The sequence below is a fragment of the Styela clava genome, chromosome 7 (genome assembly GCF_964204865.1).
Source record: "Styela clava chromosome 7, kaStyClav1.hap1.2, whole genome shotgun sequence".
NCBI lineage: Eukaryota > Metazoa > Chordata > Ascidiacea > Stolidobranchia > Styelidae > Styela > Styela clava.
The window spans coordinates 1,468,137-1,484,281 of NC_135256.1; the positions used below are offsets into that span (position 1 = coordinate 1,468,137).

At 37.5% G+C, this 16,145-nt stretch overlaps 15 non-coding genes across 15 annotated transcripts; all 15 read right to left on the reverse strand.

Annotated features, from left to right (window-relative positions):
* Positions 1–3,033: 3,033 nt before the first annotated feature.
* Positions 3,034–3,105, reverse strand: Trnad-guc (transfer RNA aspartic acid (anticodon GUC)). The gene has a single exon. It is a non-coding gene; the product is annotated as a tRNA-Asp (tRNA).
* Positions 3,106–3,369: 264 nt separating this feature from the next.
* On the reverse strand, positions 3,370–3,441 carry Trnad-guc (transfer RNA aspartic acid (anticodon GUC)). Its single transcript has one exon. It is a non-coding gene; the product is annotated as a tRNA-Asp (tRNA).
* Positions 3,442–3,710: 269 nt separating this feature from the next.
* Trnad-guc (transfer RNA aspartic acid (anticodon GUC)) lies at positions 3,711–3,782 on the reverse strand. The gene has a single exon. It is a non-coding gene; the product is annotated as a tRNA-Asp (tRNA).
* A 2,465-nt stretch (positions 3,783–6,247) lies between these two features.
* Trnad-guc (transfer RNA aspartic acid (anticodon GUC)) lies at positions 6,248–6,319 on the reverse strand. The gene has a single exon. It is a non-coding gene; the product is annotated as a tRNA-Asp (tRNA).
* Positions 6,320–6,588: 269 nt separating this feature from the next.
* On the reverse strand, positions 6,589–6,660 carry Trnad-guc (transfer RNA aspartic acid (anticodon GUC)). Its single transcript has one exon. It is a non-coding gene; the product is annotated as a tRNA-Asp (tRNA).
* Positions 6,661–7,284: 624 nt separating this feature from the next.
* Trnad-guc (transfer RNA aspartic acid (anticodon GUC)) lies at positions 7,285–7,356 on the reverse strand. Its single transcript has one exon. It is a non-coding gene; the product is annotated as a tRNA-Asp (tRNA).
* A 264-nt stretch (positions 7,357–7,620) lies between these two features.
* On the reverse strand, positions 7,621–7,692 carry Trnad-guc (transfer RNA aspartic acid (anticodon GUC)). The gene has a single exon. It is a non-coding gene; the product is annotated as a tRNA-Asp (tRNA).
* A 1,293-nt stretch (positions 7,693–8,985) lies between these two features.
* Positions 8,986–9,057, reverse strand: Trnad-guc (transfer RNA aspartic acid (anticodon GUC)). Its single transcript has one exon. It is a non-coding gene; the product is annotated as a tRNA-Asp (tRNA).
* A 274-nt stretch (positions 9,058–9,331) lies between these two features.
* On the reverse strand, positions 9,332–9,403 carry Trnad-guc (transfer RNA aspartic acid (anticodon GUC)). The gene has a single exon. It is a non-coding gene; the product is annotated as a tRNA-Asp (tRNA).
* A 660-nt stretch (positions 9,404–10,063) lies between these two features.
* Trnad-guc (transfer RNA aspartic acid (anticodon GUC)) lies at positions 10,064–10,135 on the reverse strand. The gene has a single exon. It is a non-coding gene; the product is annotated as a tRNA-Asp (tRNA).
* A 2,039-nt stretch (positions 10,136–12,174) lies between these two features.
* On the reverse strand, positions 12,175–12,246 carry Trnad-guc (transfer RNA aspartic acid (anticodon GUC)). Its single transcript has one exon. It is a non-coding gene; the product is annotated as a tRNA-Asp (tRNA).
* Positions 12,247–12,519: 273 nt separating this feature from the next.
* On the reverse strand, positions 12,520–12,591 carry Trnad-guc (transfer RNA aspartic acid (anticodon GUC)). Its single transcript has one exon. It is a non-coding gene; the product is annotated as a tRNA-Asp (tRNA).
* A 1,326-nt stretch (positions 12,592–13,917) lies between these two features.
* On the reverse strand, positions 13,918–13,989 carry Trnad-guc (transfer RNA aspartic acid (anticodon GUC)). The gene has a single exon. It is a non-coding gene; the product is annotated as a tRNA-Asp (tRNA).
* A 581-nt stretch (positions 13,990–14,570) lies between these two features.
* Positions 14,571–14,642, reverse strand: Trnad-guc (transfer RNA aspartic acid (anticodon GUC)). The gene has a single exon. It is a non-coding gene; the product is annotated as a tRNA-Asp (tRNA).
* A 1,317-nt stretch (positions 14,643–15,959) lies between these two features.
* Trnad-guc (transfer RNA aspartic acid (anticodon GUC)) lies at positions 15,960–16,031 on the reverse strand. Its single transcript has one exon. It is a non-coding gene; the product is annotated as a tRNA-Asp (tRNA).
* Between the last annotated feature and the right edge of the window lie 114 nt (positions 16,032–16,145).

Sequence of the window (16,145 nt, forward strand, 5' to 3'; positions counted from 1 at the left end):
ATACATAATGAAAGCTAATTAATCGAAACGAATCAATTTTTAAAATCATGCTAAAATATTGTTTGCGAAAAATTGGCACAATTATGTGAGCGAGTATCTATCATCCATTTGAAAAAGAGTTCTCCCCGTCGGGGAATCAAACCCCGGTCTCCGCGTGACAGGCGGGCATACTCACCACTATACTAACGAGGAAGCCGTCGGAAAGCGTTTGGTATAAAAATATTAGGAAAATTTCAAGTACGCCGGTCACAACCAAATCCTCGAGGGAAAAGTACTAAACAAAGCAATTCAAATATTATTACCAGAGACTGGCCTGAAATTGAATTGATCTAAATCGCTTCCAAATACATAATAAAAGCTAATTATTCGAAACGATTCAATTTTTACAATCATGCTAACATATACCACGACTATACTAACGAGGAAGCCATCGGGAAGCGTTTGATATAAAAATATTAAGAAAATTTAAAGTACGCCGGTCACATCCAAATCCTCGAGCGAAAAGTACTAAACAAAGCAATTCAAATATTATTACCAGAGACTGGCCTGAAATTGAATTGAACTTAATCGCTTCCAAATACATATTAAAAGCTAATTAATCGAAACAAATCAATTTTTACAATCATGCTAACATATTGTTTGCGAAAAAGTGGCATAATTATGTGATAATTATCATCCATTTGAAAAAGAGTTCTCCCCGTCGGGGAATCGAACCCCGGTCTCCCGCGTGACAGGCGGGGATACTCACAACTATACTAACGAGGAAGTCGTCGGGAAGCGTTTGATATAAAAAATATTAACAAAATTGAAAGTACGCCGATCACATCCAAATCCTCGAGCGAAAAGTACTAAACAAAGCAATTCAAATATTATTACCAGAGACTGGCCTGAAATTGAATTGAACTTAATCGCTTCCAAATACATATTAAAAGCTAATTATTCGAAACGATTTAATTTTTACAATCATGCTAACATATCTTTTGCGAAAAAGTGGCATAATTATGTGAGAGAGTATCTATCATCCATTTGAAAAAGAGTTCTCCCCGTCGGGGAATCGAACCGCGGTCTCCCGCGTGACAGGCGGGGATACTCACCACTATACTAACGAGGAAGCCGTCGGAAAGCGTTTGATATAAAAATATTAAGAAAATTGAAAGTACGCCGGTCACATCCAAATCCTCGAGCGAAAAATACTAAACAAAGCAATACAAATATTATTATCAGAGACTGGCCTAAAATTGAATCAAACTAAATCGCTTCCAAATACATAATGAAATCTAATTAATCGAAACAAATCAATTTTTACAATCATGCTAACATATTGTTTGCGAAAAAATGGCATAATTATGTGAGGCGGGGATACTCACCACTATACTAACGAGGAAGCCGTCGGAAAGCGTTTGATATAAAAATATTAAGAAAATTGAGAGGTACGCCGTTCACATCCAAATCCTTGAACGAAAAGTACTAAACAAAGCAATTCAAATATTATTACCAGAGACTGGCCTGAAATTGAATTGAACTAAATCGCTTCCAAATACATAATGAAAGCGAATTATTCGAAACGAATCAATTTTTAAAATCACGCTAGCATATTGTTTGCGAAAAAGTGGAATAATTATGTGAGATTATCATCCATTTGAAAAAGAGTTCTCATTGTCGGGGAATCGAACCCCGGTTTCCCGCGTGACAGGCGGGGATACTCACCACTATACTAACGAGGAAGCCGTCAGAAAGCGTTTGATATAAAAATAATAAGAAAATTGAAAGAACGCCGGTCACATCCAAATCCTCGAGCGAAAAGTACTAAACAAAGCAATACAAATATTATTACCAGAGACTGGCCTGAAATTGAATTGAACTAAATCGCTTCCAAATACATAATGAAAGCGAATTAATCGAAACGAATCAATTTTTAAAATCACGCTAGCATATTGTTTGCGAAAAAGTGGAATAATTATGTGAGATTATCTATCATCCATTTGAAAAAGAGTTCTCATTGTCGGGGAATCGAACCCCGGTTTCCCGCGTGACAGGCGGGGATACTCACCACTATACTAACGAGGAAGCCGTCAGAAAGCGTTTGATATAAAAATAATAAGAAAATTGAAAGAACGCCGGTCACATCCAAATCCTCGAGCGAAAAGTACTAAACAAAGCAATACAAATATTATTACCAGAGACTGGCCTGAAATTAAATTGAACTAAATCGCTTCCAAATACATAATGAAAGCGAATTAATCGAAACGAATCAATTTTTAAAATCACGCTAGCATATTGTTTGCGAAAAAGTGGAATAATTATGTGAGATTATCTATCATCCATTTGAAAAAGAGTTCTCCCCGTCGGGGAATCAAACCCCGGTCTCCCGCGTGACAGGCGGGGATACTCACCACTATACTAACGAGGAAGCCGTCGGAAAGCGTTTGATATAAAAATATTAAGAAAATTGAAAGTACGCCGGTCACATCCAAACCCTCGAGCCAAAAGTACTAAACAAATTAATACAAATATTATTACCAGAGACTGGCCTGAAATTGAATTAAACTAAATCACTTCCAAATACATAACCATAGCTAATTAATCGAAACGATTCAATTTTTACAACCATGCTAAAATATTGTTTGCGAAAAAGTGGCAAAATTATATGAACGAGTTATCTTCATTAACTACTTTGGAAAATCAGTTCTCCCCCTCGGGGAATCGAACCCCGGTCTCCCGCGTGACAGGCGGGGATACTCACCACTATACTAACGAGGAAGCCGTCGGAAAGCGTTTGGTATAAAAATATTAGGAAAATTTCAAGTACGCCGGTCACATCCAAATCCTCGAGCGAAAAGTACTAAACAAAGCAATACAAATATTATTATCAGAGACTGGCCTGAAATTGAATTAAACTAAATCGCTTCCAAATACATAATGAAAGCTAATTAATCGAAACAAATCAATTTTTACAATCATGCTAACATATTGTTTGCGAAAAAGTGGCATAATTATGTGAGAGAGTATCTATCATCCATTTGAAAAAGAGTTCTCCCCGTCGGGGAATCGAACCCCGGTCTCCCGCGTGACAGGCGGGGATACTCACCACTATACTAACGAGGAAGCCGTCGGAAAGCGTTTGATATAAAAATATAAAGAAAATTGAAAGAACGCCGGTCACATCCAAATCCTCGAGCGAAAAGTACTAAACAAAGCAATTCAAATATTATTACCAGAGACTGGCCTGAAATTGAATTGAACTTAATCGCTTCCAAATACATAATAAAAGCTAATTATTCGAAACGATTTAATTTTTACAATCATGCTACCATATCTTTTGCGAAAAAGTGGAATAATTATTATCTATCATCCATTTGAAAAAGAGTTCTCCCCGTCGGGGAATCGAACCCCGGTCTCCCGCGTGACAGGCGGGGATACTCACCACTATACTAACGAGGAAGCCGTCGGAAAGCGTTTGATATAAAAATATAAAGAAAATTGAAAGAACGCCGGTCACATCCAAATCCTCGAGCGAAAAGTACTAAACAAAGCAATTCAAATATTATTACCAGAGACTGGCCTGAAATTGAATTGAACCTAATCGCTTCCAAATACATATTAAAAGCTAATTATTCGAAACGATTTAATTTTTACAATCATGCTAACATATCCTTGGCGAAAAATTGGCATAATTATGTGAGAATCTATCATCCATTTGAAAAAGAGTTCTCCCCGTCGGGGAATCGAACCCCGGTCTCCCGCGTGACAGGCGGGGATACTCACCACTATACTAACGAGGAAGCCGTCGGAAAGCGTTTGATATAAAAATATTAAGAAAATTGAAAGTACGCCGGTCACATCCAAATCCTCGAGCGAAAAGTACTAAACAAAGCAATACAAATATTATTATCAGAGACTGGCCTGAAATTGAATCAAACTAAATCGCTTCCAAATACATAATGGGGATAGGCGGGGATACTCACCTCTATACTAACGAGGAAGCCGTCGGAAAGCGTTTGATATAAAAATATTAAGAAAATTGAAAGTACGCCGGTCACATCCAAATCCTCGAGCGAAAAGTACTAAACAAAGCAATACAAATATTATTATCAGAGACTGGCCTGAAATTGAATTGAACTAAATAGCTTCCAAATACATAATGAAAGCGAATTAATCGAAAGGAATCAATTTTTAAAATCACGCTAACATATTGTTTGCGAAAAAGTGGCATATTTATATGAACGAGTTATCTATCATCCATTTTTTCTCCCCGTCGAAGAATTGAACCCCGGTCTCCCGCGTGACAGGCGGGGATACTCAAGACTATACTAACGAGGAAGCCATCGGAAAGCGTTTGATATAAAAACAGTAAGAAAATTGAAAGTACGCCGGTCACATCCAAACCCTCGAGCCAAAAGTACTAAACAAATTAATACAAATATTATTACCAGAGACTGGCCTGAAATTGAATTAAACTAAATCGCTTCCAAATACATAACCATAGCTATTTAATCGAAACGATTGAATTTTTACAACCATGCTAAAATATTGTTTGCAAAAAAGTGGTAAAATTATATGAACGAGTTATCTTCATTAACTGCTTTTGGAAAACAGTTCTCCCCGTCGGAGAATCGAACCCCGGTCTCCCGCGTGACAGGCGGGGATACTCACGACTATACAAACGAGGAAGCCGTCGGAAAGCGTTTGATATAAAAATATTAAAAAAATTGAAAGTACGCCGGACACATCTAAATCCTCGAACGAAAAGTACTAAACAAAGCAATACAAATATTATTACCAGAGATTGGCCTGAAATTGAATCAAACTAAATCGCTTCCAAATACAAAATGAAAGCTAATTAATCGAAACTAATCAATTTTTACAATCATGCTAACATATTGTTTGCGAAAAAATGGCATAATTATGTGAGGCGGGGATACTCACCACTATACTAACGAGGAAGCCGTCGGAAAGCGTTTGATATAAAAATATTAAGAAAATTGAAAGTACGCCGTTCACATCCAAATCCTTGAACGAAAAGTACTAAACAAAGCAATACAAATATTATTACCAGAGACTGGCCTGAAATTGAATTGAACTAAATCGCTTCCAAATACATAATGAAAGCGAATTAATCGAAACGAATCAATTTTTAAAATCACGCTAACATATTGTTTGCGAAAAAGTGGAATAATTATGTGAGATTATCTATCATCCATTTGAAAAAGAGGTCTCATCGTCGGGGAATCGAACCCCGGTTTCCCGCGTGACAGGCGGGGATACTCACCACTATACTAACGAGGAAGCCGTCTGAAAGCGTTTGATATAAAAATATTAAGAAAATTGAAAGAACGCCGGTCACATACAAATCCTCGAGCGAAAAGTTATAAACAAAGCAATACAAATATTATTACCAGAGACTGGCCTGAAATTGAATTGAACTAAATCGCTTCTAAATACATAATGAAAGGGAATTAATCGAAACGAATCAATTTTTAAAATCACGCTAACATATTGTTTGCGAAAAAGTGGCATATTTATATGAACGAGTTATCTATCATCCATTTTTTCTCCCCGTCGATGAATTGAACTCCGGTCTCCCGCGTGACAGGCGGGAATACTCAAGACTATACTAACGAGGAAGCCATCGGAAAGCGTTTGATATAAAAACAGTAAGAAAATTGAAAGTACGCCGGTCACATCCAAACCCTCGAGCCAAAAGTACTAAACAAATTAATACAAATATTAATACCAGAGACTGGCCTGAAATTGAATTAAACTAAATCACTTCCAAATACATAACCATAGCTAATTAATCGAAACGATTCAATTTTTACAACCATGCTAAAATATTGTTTGCGAAAAAGTGGCAAAATTATATGAACGAGTTATCTTCATTAACTGCTTTTGGAAAACAGTTCTCCCCGTCGGGGAATAGAACCCCGGTCTCCCGCGTGACAGGCGGGGATACTCACCACTATACTAACGAGGAAGCCGTCGGAAAGCGTTTGGTATAAAAATATTAGGAAAATTTCAAGTACGCCGATCACATCCAAATCCTCGAGCGAAAAGTACTAAACAAAGCAATTCAAATATTATTACCAGAGACTGGCCTGAAATTGAATTGAACTTAATCGCTTCCAAATACATATTAAAAGCTAATTATTCGAAACGATTTAATTTTTACAATCATGCTAACATATCTTTTGCGAAAAAGTGGCATAATTATGTGAGAGAGTATCTATCATCCATTTGAAAAAGAGTTCTCCCCGTCGGGGAATCGAACCCCGGTCTCCCGCGCGACAGGCGGGGATACTCACCACTATACTAACGAGGAAGCCGTCGGAAAGCGTTTGATATAAAAATATTAAGAAAATTGAAAGAACGCCGGTCACATCCAAATCCTCGAGCGAAAAGTACTAAACAAAGCAATTCAAATATTATTACCAGAGACTGGCCTAAAATTGAATTGAACTTAATCGCTTCCAAATACATAATAAAAGCTAATTATTCGAAACGATTTAATTTTTACAATCATGCTAACATATCCTTGGCGAAAAATTGGCATAATTATGTGAGAATCTATCATCCATTTGAAAAAGAGTTCTCCCCGTCGGGGAATCGAACCCCGGTCTCCCGCGTGACAGGCGGGGATACTCACCACTATACTAACGAGGAAGCCGTCGGAAAGCGTTTGATATAAAAATATTAAGAAAATTGAAAGTACGCCGGTCACATCCAAACCCTCGAGCCAAAAGTACTAAACAAATTAATACAAATATTATTACCAGAGACTGGCCTGAAATTGAATTAAACTAAATCACTTCCAAATACATAACCATAGCTAATTAATCGAAACGATTCAATTTTTACAACCATGCTAAAATATTGTTTGCGAAAAAGTTGCAAAATTATATGAACGAGTTATCTTCATTAACTACTTTGGAAAATCAGTTCTCCCCCTCGGGGAATCGAACCCCGGTCTCCCGCGTGACAGGTGGGGATACTCACCACTATACTAACGAGGAAGCCGTCGGAAAGCGTTTGGTATAAAAATATTAGGAAAATTTCAAGTACGCCGGTCACATCCAAATCCTCGAGCGAAAAGTACTAAACAAAGCAATACAAATATTATTATCAGAGACTGGCCTGAAATTGAATTAAACTAAATCGCTTCCAAATACATAATGAAAGCTAATTAATCGAAACAAATCAATTTTTACAATCATGCTAACATATTGTTTGCGAAAAAGTGGCATGATTATGTGAGAGAGTTATCTATCATTCATTTGAAAAAGAGTTCTCCCCGTCGGGGAATCGAACCCCGGTCTCCCGCGTGACAGGCGGGGATACTCACCACTATACTAACGAGGAAGCCGTCGGAAAGCGTTTGATATAAAAATATTAAGAAAATTGAAAGAACGCCGGTCACATCCAAATCCTCGAGCGAAAAGTACTAAACAAAACAATTCAAATATTATTACCAGAGACTGGCCTGAAATTGAATTGAACTTAATCGCTTCCAAATACATAATAAAAGCTAATTATTCGAAACGATTTAATTTTTACAATCATGCTACCATATCTTTTGCGAAAAAGTGGAATAATTATTATCTATCATCCATTTGAAAAAGAGTTCTCCCCGTCGGGGAATCGAACCCCGGTCTCCCGCGTGACAGGCGGGGATACTCACCACTATACTAACGAGGAATCCGTCGGGAAGCGTTTGATATAAAAATATTAAGAAAATTTAAAGTACGCCGGTCACATCCAAATCCTCGAGCGAAAAGTACTAAACAAAGCAATTCAAATATTATTACCAGAGACTGGCCTGAAATTGAATTGAACCTAATCGCTTCCAAATACATATTAAAAGCTAATTAATCGAAACAAATCAATTTTTACAATCATGCTAACATATTGTTTGCGAAAAAGTGGCATAATTATGTGATAATTATCATCCATTTGAAAAAGAGTTCTCCCCGTCGGGGAATCGAACCCCGGTCTCCCGCGTGACAGGCGGGGATACTCACAACTATACTAACGAGGAAGACGGCGGAAAGCGTTTGAAATAAAAATATTAAGAAAATTGAAAGAACGCCGGTCACATCCAAATCCTCGAGCGAAAAGTACTAAACAAAGCAATTCAAATATTATTACCAGAGACTGGCCTGAAATTGAATTAAACTTAATCGCTTCCAAATACATAATAAAAGCTAACTATTCGAAACGATTTAATTTTTACAATCATGCTAACATATCTTTTGCGAAAAAGTGGAATAATTATTATCTATCATCCATTTGAAAAGGAGTTCTCCCCGTCGGGGAATCGAACCCCGGTTTCCCGCGTGACAGGCGGGGATACTCACGACTATACTAACGAGGAAGTCGTCGGGAAGCGTTTGATATAAAAAATATTAACAAAATTGAAAGTACGCCGATCACATCCAAATCCTCGAGCGAGAAGTACTAAACAAAGCAATTCAAATATTATTACCAGAGACTGGCCTGAAATTGAATTGAACTTAATCGCTTCCAAATACATATTAAAAGCTAATTATTCGAAACGATTTAATTTTTACAATCATGCTAACATATCTTTTGCGAAAAAGTGGCATAATTATGTGAGAGAGTATCTATCATCCATTTAAAAAAGAGTTCTCCCCGTCGGGGAATCGAACCGCGGTCTTCCGCGTGACAGGCGGGGATACTCACCACTATACTAACGAGGAAGCCGTCGGAAAGCGTTTGATATAAAAATATTAAGAAAATTGAAAGTACGCCGGTCACATCCAAATCCTCGAGCGAAAAGTACTAAACAAAGCAATTCAAATATTATTACCAGAGACTGGCCTGAAATTGAATTGAACTTAATCGCTTCCAAATACATAATAAAAGCTAATTATTCGAAACGATTTAATTTTTACAATCATGCTACCATATCTTTTGCGAAAAAGTGGAACAATTATGTGATAGTATCTATCATCCATTTGAAAAACAGTTCTCCCCGTCGGGGAATCGAACCCCGGTCTCCCGCGTGACAGGCGGGGATACTCACCACTATACTAACGAGGAAGCCGTCGGAAAGCGTTTGATATAAAAATATTAAGAAAATTGAAAGAACGCCGGTCATATCCAAAAACTCCTGCGAAAAGTACTAAACAAAGCAATTCAAATATAATTACCAGAGACTGGCCTGAAATTGAATTGAACTTAATCGCTTCCAAATACATAATAAAAGCTAATTATTCGGAACGATTCAATTTTTACAATCATGGTAACATATCTTTTGCGAAAAAGTGGCATAATTATGTGAGAGAGTTATCTATCATCCATTTGAAAAACAGTTCTCCCCGTCGGGGAATCGAACCCCGGTCTCCCGCGTGACAGGCGGGGATACTCACCACTATACTAACGAGGAAGTCGTCGGAAAGCGTTTGATATAAAAATATTAAGAAAATTGAAAGAACGCCGGTCACATCCAAATCCTCGAGCGAAAAGTACTAAACAAAGCAATACAAATATTATTATCAGAGACTGGCCTGAAATTGAATTAAACTAAATCGCTTCCAAATACATAACCATAGCTAATTAATCGAAACGATTCAATTTTTACAACCATGCTAAAATATTGTTTGCAAAAAAGTGGCAAAATTATATGAACGAGTTATCTTCATTAACTGCTTTTGGAAAACAGTTCTCCCCGTCGGGGAATCGAACCCCGGTCTCTCACGTGAAAGGCGGGGATACTCACGACTATACAAACGAGGAAGCCGTCGGAAAGCGTTTGATATAAAAATATTAAGATAATTGAAAGAACGCCGGTCACATCCAAATCCTCGAACGAAAAGTACTAAACAAAGCAATTCAAATATTATTACCAGAGACTGGCCTGAAATTGAATCAAACTAAATCGCTTCCAAATACATAATAAAAGCTAATTATTCGAAACGATTCAATTTTTACAATTATGCTAACATATCTTTTGCGAAAAAGTGGCATAATTATGTGAGAGAGTCTATCATCTATCTATCATCCATCTGTCATCCATCCATCTATCATCATAATTTGAAAAACAGTTCTCCCCGTCGGGGAATCGAACCCCGGTCTCCCGCGTGACAGGCGGGGATACTCACCACTATACTAACGAGGAAGCCGTCGGAAAGCATTTGATATAAAAATATTAACAAAATTGAAAGAACGCCGGTCACATCCAAATCCTCGAGCGAGAAGTACTAAACAAAGTAATACAAATATTATTACCAGAGACTGGCCTGCAATTGAATTAAACTAAATCGCTTCCAAATACATAACCCTAGCTAATTAATCGAAACGATTCAATTTTTACAACCATGCTAAAATATTGTTTGCAAAAAAGTGGCAAATTTATATGAACGGGTTATCTTCATTAACTGATTTTGGAAAACAGTTCTCCCCGTCGGGGAATCGAACCCCGGTCTCCCGCGTGACAGGCGGGGATATTCACGACTATACAAACGAGGAAGCCGTCGGAAAGCGTTTGATATAAAAATATTAAGAAAATTGAAAGTACGCCGTTCACATCCAAACCCTCGAGCCAAAAGTACTAAACAAATTAATACAAATATTATTGCCAGAGACTGGCCTGAAATTGAATTAAACTAAATCGCTTCCAAATACATAACCATAGCTAATTAATCGAAACGATTCAATTTTTACAACCATGCTAAAATATTGTTTGCGAAAAAGTGGCAAAATTATATGAACGAGGTATCTTAATTAACTACTTTGTAAAATCAGTTCTCCCCCTCGGGAATCAAACCCCGGTCTCCCGCGTGACAGGCGGGGATACTCACCACTATACTAACGAGGAAGCCGTCGGAAAGCGTTTGGTATAAAAATATTAGGAAAATTTCAAGTACGCCGGTCACATCCAAATCCTCGAGCGAAAAGTACTAAACAAAGCAATACAAATATTATTATCAGAGACTGGCCTGAAATTGAATTAAACTAAATCGCTTCCAAATACATAATGAAAGCTAATTATTCGAAACAAATCAATTTTTACAATCATGCTAACATATTGTTTGCGAAAAAGTGGCATAATTATGTGAGAGAGTTATCTATCATCCATTTGAAAAACAGTTCTCCCCGTCGGGGAATCAAACCCCGGTCTCCCGCGTGACAGGCGGGGATACTCACCACTATACTAACGAGGAAGCCGTCGGAAAGCGTTTGATATAAAAATATTAAGAAAATTGAAAGAACGCCGGTCACATCCAAATCCTCGAGCGAAAAGTACTAACCAAAGCAATTCAAATATTATTACCAGAGACTGTCCTGAAATTGAATTGAACTTAATCGCTTCCAAATACATAATAAAAGCTAATTATTCGAAACGATTCAATTTTTACAATCATGCTAACATATCTTTTGCGAAAAAGTGGCATAATTATGTGAGAGAGTCTATCATCTATCTATCATCCATCTGTCATCCATCCATCTATCATCATCATTTGAAAAACAGTTCTCCCCGTCGGGGAATCGAACACCGGTTTCCCGCGTGACAGGCGGGGATACTCACAACTATACTAACGAGGAAGTCGTCGGAAAGCGTTTGATATAAAAATATTAACAAAATTGAAAGTACGCCGATCACATCCAAATCCTCGAGCGAAAAGTACTAAACAAAGCAATACAAATATTATTACCAGAGACTGGCCTGAAATTGAATTAAACTAAATCTCTTCCAAATACATAACCATAGCTAATTAATCGAAACGATTCAATTTTTACAACCATGCTAAAATATTGTTTGCAAAAAAGTGGCAAATTTATATGAACGAGTTATCTTCATTAACTGATTTTGGAAAACAGTTCTCCCCGTCGGGGAATCGAACCCCGGTCTCCCGCGTGACAGGCGGGGATACTCACGACTATACAAACGAGGAAGCCGTCGGAAAGCGTTTGATATAAAAATATTAAGAAAATTGAAAGTACGCCGTTCACATCCAAACCCTCGAGCCAAAAGTACTAAACAAATTAATACAAATATTATTACCAGAGACTGGCCTGAAATTGAATTAAACTAAATCGCTTCCAAATACATAACCATAGCTAATTAATCGAAACGATTCAATTTTTACAACCATGCTAAAATATTGTTTGCGAAAAAGTGGCAAAATTATATGAAAGAGCTTTGGGAAAACAGTTCTCCCCGTCGGGGAATCGAACCCCGGTCTCCCGCGTGACAGGCGGGGATACTCACCACTATACTAACGAGGAAGTCGTCGGAAAGCGTTTGATATAAAAATATTAAGAAAATTGAAAGTACGCCGATCACATCCAAATCCTCGAGCGAAAAGTACTAAACAAAGCAATACAAATATTATTACCAGAGACTGGCCTGAAATTGAATTAAACTAAATCGCTTCCAAATACATAATGAAAGCTAATTAATCGAAACAAATCAATTTTTACAATCATGCTAACATATTGTTTGCGAAAAAGTGGCATAATTATGTGGGAGAGTATCTATCATCCATTTGAAAAAGAGTTCTCCCCGTCGGGGAATCGAACCCCGGTCTCCCGCGTGACAGGCGGGGATACTCACCACTATACTAACGAGGAAGTCGTCGGAAAGCGTTTGATATAAAAATATTAAGAAAATTGAAAGAACGCCGGTCACATCCAAATCCTCGAGCGAAAAGTACTAAACAAAGCAATTCAAATATTATTACCAGAGACTGGCCTGAAATTGAATTGAACTTAATCGCTTCCAAATACATAATAAAAGCTAATTATTCGAAACGATTCAATTTTTACAATCATGCTAACATATCTTTTGCGAAAAAGTGGCATAATTATGTGAGAGAGTATCTATCATCCCATTTGAAAAAGAGTTCTCCCCGTCGGGGAATCGAACCCCGGTCTGCAGAGTGACAGGCGGGAATACTCACCACTATACTAACGAGGAAGCCGTCGGAAAGCGTTTGATATAAAAATATTAAGAAAATTGAAAGTACGCCGGTCACATCCAAATCCTCGAGCGAAAAGTACTAAACAAAGCAATACAAATATTATTATCAGAGACTGGCCAGAAATTGAATTAAACTAAATCGCTTCCAAATACATAATAAAAGCTAATTATTCGAAACGATTTAATTTTTACAATCATGCTACCATATCTTTTGCGAAAAAGTGGAATAATAACCATTTGAAACTTTTGCGAAAAAGTGGAATAATAACCATTTGAAAAACAGTTCTCCCCGTCGGGGAATCGAACCTCGGTCTCCTGCGTGACAGGCGGGGATACTCACCACTATACTAACGAGGAAGCCGTCGGAAAGCGTTTGATATAAAAATATTAAGAAAATTGAAAGAACGCCGGTAACATCCAAAAACTCCTGCGAAAAGTACTAAACAAAGCAATTCAAATATTATTACCAGAGACTGGCCTGAAATTGAATTGAACTTAATCGCTTTCAAATACATAATAAAAGCTAATTATTCGAAACGATTCAATTTTTACAATCATGCTAACATATCTTTTGCGAAAAATTGGCATAATTATGTGAGAGAGTTATCTATAATCCATTTGAAAAAGAGTTCTCCCCGTCGGGGAATCGAACCCCGGTCTCCCGCGTGACAGGCGGGGATACTCACCACTATACTAATGAGGAAGCCGTCGGAAAGCGTTTGATATAAAAATATTAAGAAAATTGAAAGAACGCCGGTCACATCCAAAAACTCCTGCGAAAAGTACTAAACAAAGCAATTCAAATATTATTACCAGAGACTGGCCTGAAATTGAATTGAACTTAATCGTTTCCAAATACATAATAAAAGCTAATTATTCGAAACGATTCAATTTTTACAATCATGCTAACATATCTTTTGCGAAAAATTGGCATAATTATGTGAGAGAGTTATCTATCATCCATTTGAAAAACAGTTCTCCCCGTCGGGGAATCGAACCCCGGTCTCCCGCGTGACAGGCGGGGATACTCACCACTATACTAACGAGGAAGCCGTCGGATAGCGTTTGATATAAAAATATTAGGAAAATTGAAAGAACGCCGGTCACATCCAAATCCTCGAGCGAAAAGTACTAAACAAAGCAATTCAAATATTATTACCAGAGACTGGCCTGAAATTGAACTGAACTTAATCGCTTCCGAATACATAATAAAAGCTAATTATTCGAAACGATTCAATTTTTACAATCATGCTAACATATCTTTTGCGAAAAAGTGGCATAATTATGTGAAAAACAGTTCTCCCCGTCGGGGAATCAAACCCCGGTCTCCCGCGTGACAGGCGGGGATACTCACCACTATACTAACGAGGAAGTCGTCGGAAAGCGTTTGATATAAAAATATTAAGAAAATTGAAAGAACGCCGGTCACATCCAAATCCTCGAGCGAAAAGTACTAAACAAAGCAATTCAAATATTATTACCAGAGACTGGCCTGGAATTGAATTGAACTTAATCGCTTCCAAATACATAATAAAAGCTAATTATTCGAAACGATTCAATTTTTACAATCATGCTAACATATCTTTTGCGAAAAATTGGCATAATTATGTGAGAGAGTTAAAAAACAGTTCTCCCCGTCGGGGAATCGAACCCCGGTCTCCCGCGTGACAGGCGGGGATACTCACCACTATACTAACGAGGAAGTTGTCGGAAAGCGTTTGATATAAATATATTAGGAAAATTGAAAGAACGCCGGTCACATCCAAATCCTCGAGCGAAAAGTACTAAACAAAGCAATACAAATATTATTATCAGAGACTGGCCTGAAATTGAATTAAACTAAATCGCTTCCAAATACATAATGAAAGCTAATTAATCGAAACAAATCAATTTTTACAATCATGCTAACATATTGTTTGCGAAAAAGTGGCATAATTATGTGAGAGAGTATCTATCATCCATTTGAAAAAGAGTTCTCCCCGTCGGGGAATCGAACCCCGGTCTCCCGCGTGACAGGCGGGGATACTCACCACTATACTAATGAGGAAGCCGTCGGATAGCGTTTGATATAAAAATATTAAGAAAATTGAAAGAACGCCGTTCACATCCAAATCCTCGAGCGAAAAGTACTAAACAAAGCAATTCAAATATTATTACCAGAGACTGGCCTGAAATTGAATTGAACTTAATCGCTTCCAAATACATAATAAAAGCTAATTATTCGAAACGATTCAATTTTTACAATCATGCTAACATATCTTTTGCGAAAAAGTGGAATAATTATGTGAGAGAGTATCTATCATCCCATTTGAAAAAGAGTTCTCTCCGTCGGGGAATCGAACCCCGGTCGGTCTGCAGAGTGACAGGCGGGAATACTCACCACTATACTAACGAGGAAGCCGTCGGAAAGCGTTTGATATAAAAATATTAAGAAAATTGAAAGTACGCCGGTCACATCCAAATCCTCGAGCGAAAAGTACTAAACAAAGCAATACAAATATTATTATCAGAGACTGGCCTGAAATTGAATCAAACTAAATCGCTTCCAAATACATAATGAAAGCTTATTAATCGAAACAAATCAATTTTTACAATCATGCTAACATATTGTTTGCGAAAAAGTGGCAAAATTATATGAAAGACTTATCTATTAACTGCTTTGGGAAAACAGTACTCCCCGTCGGGGAATCGAACCCCGGTCTCACGCGTGACAGGCGGGGATACACGCCACAATACTAACGAGGAAGCCGTCGGAAAGCGTTTGATATAAAAATATTAAGAAAATTGAAAGAACGCCGGTAACATCCAAAATCTCCTGCGAAAAGTACTAAACAAAGCAATTCAAATATTATTACCAGAGACTGGCCTGAAATTGAATTGAACTTAATCGCTTCCAAATACATAATAAAAGCTAATTATTCGAAACGATTCAATTTTTACAATCATGCTAACATATCTTTTGCGAAAAATTGGCATAATTATGTGAGAGAGTTATCTATAATCCATTTGAAAAAGAGTTCTCCCCGTCGGGGAATCGAACCCCGGTCTCCCGCGTGACAGGCGGGGATACTCACCACTATACTAACGAGGAAGCCGTCGGAAAGCGTTTGATATAAAAATATTAAGAAAATTGAAAGAACGCCGGTCACATCCAAAAACTCCTGCGAAAAGTACTAAACAAAGCAATTCAAATATTATTACCAGA